This window comes from Apium graveolens, chromosome 2 (genome assembly GCF_009905375.1).
Source record: "Apium graveolens cultivar Ventura chromosome 2, ASM990537v1, whole genome shotgun sequence".
Lineage (NCBI taxonomy): Eukaryota > Viridiplantae > Streptophyta > Magnoliopsida > Apiales > Apiaceae > Apium > Apium graveolens.
In genome coordinates this window covers 188,380,604-188,384,858 of record NC_133648.1, presented here as the reverse complement: position 1 = coordinate 188,384,858, position 4,255 = coordinate 188,380,604, and positions in this window count along the sequence as shown.

The window sequence follows — 4,255 nt, the reverse complement described above, 5'->3', positions numbered from 1 at the left end:
AGCGGAAATTTGGAAGTTGTGATTGTAAATCTCATAAAGAATGCAAATAGGGTCAAATTATAGGAATATTGAACATGGAAGTATGACGCTAACGATACAAGACCTAATAAAAGGGGAAATTATCTTAATAATCGATTTAAGGAAACCTTTTTAAGAACTTTTTAAAGTTGATATATGACTCGGAATGAGACCTATCGGTTGGACAAGCGTTGAAACTATAGACAGAGGTAATGTGGATGACGACCAATTATATCATTTTTCTGTAAAACCATATATATTCTTATGAATCTTGAATAAAGCATGAACCTCTTTCATGATTAGCTCTATAAGGTGACCGGAAAATTGTTGAATCCCTTTCAAATCATTCCTCCTTCAAAATATTGCTTTCTGATTGAGACAAACAGTGTTATGGTGTGACGCTTTGTCGAAATGACAAAGAGTCTGGTAGGACGCCACCTAATCATGTGTTGTATGCCATATAATATGAAAGACTGGCCATCTTGAGTACAAATATGGTTGTCTCACTCATATCTAAATCAGCATTCAGTCTTTCTTCTTCAATATTGATTTCTTGATTTATGAATCCTTTCGATTGTTTTCTTGTACTATTATCCCTTACAAAAAGTTTCCAATCAGAATCATATACACAAATTCCTTCTTGCGTAAGGTCTATTCCTTGAATATTTTAAAAAGAAGTGAAATAGAACCATGTAGCCGATGAAGTTATATGATAAGTGTGGATAGTTGCAAGTCGATAGTTGATGGACATTTGCGTGTAGAGAAGAACCCTTATACCAACGACGTGGTTGTTACGAGGACATCAAATCGGAGGCGGAAATCTGTGTACATGATACGTTGCAAATATGAGATATGGGCGTGACTTGAAGTAGTTAGCGAACCGTATGAGAAAATTAAATGGAGGAATAAGAAAGTAAAGTTGTGTATATTGGATAAGGAAAATGATTGATTAGACAGCAAAAGCGATTGAAGAAATTCTTAATAATAACCAGATAATCGATTAATACATTGTAAAGATGAAGATATGGTAATTCAACTATAAAGATTTTTAAGAAGTGATGCTTTTAAGCCAAAGGAATTCATTCACAAGATTATGAGAATATTGGTTGAGACCATGTGTTGGTTATTAGAAGTTGAACGAGTTAACTAATAAGAACGAGTATTGTCGAGGATAGACGAATTTTTAGAGAGAGAGCTTGAAAAGAAACATGAACCAGAAGAAATTTTAGAATAATTTGTAATAGTACTCAGTAGTGACATTCATTTATAATCAAAGGATATGAGAAAGGATATGATATAATAAGAATTGTTCGCTATAATCTTAAGTTAAACCAAAATATGAGTTGTACTGGCTAGTATTATATGTGATGGTGAAATGGTGAGTTTAAAAGATGGAAGTTAATTGATCTACTTGTGAGTTGATTGATTGATTGTTGGTGTCGGCTTGAGTCCGACTGATAGTCAATAATATAAAAGAGATGCTGCCCAAATTTTTGGGAAATACCCTACTTTTAACGATATAAAGTATACTTCCGTGTGTTATCAATATTCATGTTAATACTCCAAATGATTGTGATCTCGATTCTTGAAAGAGGTTGTCACAGCCAATCCGACTATATATAATTGGTCTTTGATTTAATTTAGCTAGTCATCACTTGGTGCAATTGATCAATTAAATGAGTTAATTGGTTAATTTTACCAATTAATGGTCAGTTAGATGGAAATCGATTCCAATTAGATTAAGTCAAATTTTGATGTGACTTTCAAATCCGAAATCAAAGCAATGAGGAATTTGGGGGGAGGTAAGGACACCAGTAGAGTTCGGAAGTTGCTGCAAGCATGCAAGGCTTTAGTTGGATGAGTATGCCCTTAGTAATAAATAAGAGAGATAGAAAGTTATTTGTATGGACAGGAGAGAAGGATGTTGTTAGGAATGAAAAATTTAAAATAGAGCAAAGAGCAAAGAGAAGGAAGGAAGGAAAGGAAGAAGGGAGATGGAATCAAGAAGAGGTTTATACCTATACCAATATGGATTTTATTAACCCATCAAAAAGATTCTATCATCTACAATAAAGTTTTATCAAAGGGTGTCTTGTTTGTGTTAGGAATATGTTTATTAGTTTGATGATAAGTTCAGCAAAACACTTAAGTAGAAATCTAGTGTTTGTAGCCTCAACGGATAAGACCATCTTGGCTATCCGTTGAAGGAGTAGCCTTACTTAGCAATAAGTTTGGTATTGTAGCACATCTCACTCTCTGATTTCAAGCTGTAATTCTTAGATGTTGTTAGGAGATAATCAGTCATGTTGACTACTAATGGATGTACAAATAGGAGGGCTAATTGTAAATATTTCATGCCTTGTAATTTTGTATAAGTGAAGAAGTGTCAACGGATATTGAAGACCTTCAATGGATAAGAAACTAAGCTTCAACGGATGTCTCTAACGCTTCAACGGATAATATCCATCAACGGATAACGCTTCAACGGATAAAGCTTCAACTGCTAGAGCATCAACGGATAAAGCCATCAACGGATGAAAGCTTCAATGGATGCACTGCTAGAGCATCAACGGATAAAGTCATCAATGGATGAAAGCTTCAACGGATGCTCAGTCTCATAGCAGTTGATAGTGACAGTTAACAAAGCTGACAGAGGCACATGGATTGACAGAGATGTGGTAGCCTATTTCAGGAACAGCAGAAAAAGCAGCCGTTTTTAGTCTAGTTCAAAATGGAAAGTCAACAGATAATTCCATATTACACTGGATAAAAATGGAACAGAAACAAGTGGAGAACTATTGTCTTATTGTACTTTATCTTTGTCTTCACTTGTAAACTTGGTGTTATATAAACCAAGTAGTAGCTAGTAATTAGATGTGAATTTTCCCTGAGCTGTTTAGAAATATCAAGAGAGAAAATCATCTAGTTTGTACTAGGAAGCAGCTGTGATTTAGTTTTGAATTACAGATTTTCTGAAATAACACATCTCTGGTGGAACAACAAATCCACCAGAAAAGTTTTTAAGTTCTTTGTGTTCATTACATTTGTGTTTGAATATATATCTGTCTGCATCAGCTCCAAGCAATTCACACACATTTGATCACTCAAACACTTAGTCTTACAAACTGCTCAAAACTTGAAAAAGTTTTGAGATTTACATTCAACCCCCCTTCTGTAAATCTCATTGTTAGTCCACTGGGAATAACAATTGGTATCAGAGCAAGCTCTTAACATACAAAGAGTTTAAAGATCTATTATGCTAACATCATGAGTAAGAAGGATATTGGTGTAAAGATTCCAATCCTGGAAAGAGATAACTATCATCACTGGAAGGTGAAGATGCATTTACATCTTCTCTCTCAAGATGAAAGCTACATCAACTGCATTGAGAATGGTCCTCACATCCCACACAAGGTGGCCACAGCTGCTACTGCTACAGTTGCTATTGGACAGTCTATTCCCAAGCCAAAGGCAGAATGGACTGTTGAAGATATTGAAGAGGTCCACAAGGACAAGAAAGCCATGAATATTTTGTTTAATGGCCTGGATCAAGATATGTTTGACAATGTCATCAATAGCCAAACTGCTAAGGAAATTTGGGATACTGTGTAGCTTATCTGTGAAGGCACTGAGCAAGTTAGAGAAAATAAAATGCAGCTTCTCATTCAACAATATGAATATTTTCATTTTGAAGAAGGAGAATCATTGAATGATACATTCAACAGATTTCAGAAACTATTGAATGGATTAAAGCTGTATGGGAGAGTGTACCAAGTCAAGGACTCCAATTTAAAATTTCTAAGGTCTCTACCAAAGGAATGGAAGCCTATGATTGTTTCTCTAAGAAATTCTCAAGATTATAAGGACTTCACACTTGAAAGATTATATGGAATTTTGAAGACTTATGAACTTGAGATGGAGCAAGATGAGCTGTTGGAAAAGGGAAAGAGAAAAGGAGGATCAATTGCACTTGTAGCTGACAGTGAAAAAGTTGAAGCCAGAAATGAGGAAAAGACAATGCCAAGTCTCAAAATTGGCACAAGCAAATCAGAATCAAGCAAGGGTAAAGAGCAAGTTGCTGAGGATGAAGACAATTCCAGTCAGGATGAATCTGATGATATTGATGAACATCTGGCCTTTCTGTCCAGGAGGTTTGCAAAGATGAAGTTCAGGAAAAACACAAAGTTCACTAAGCCAAACAAAAACATGGTGGACAAATCAAAGTTCAAATGTTACA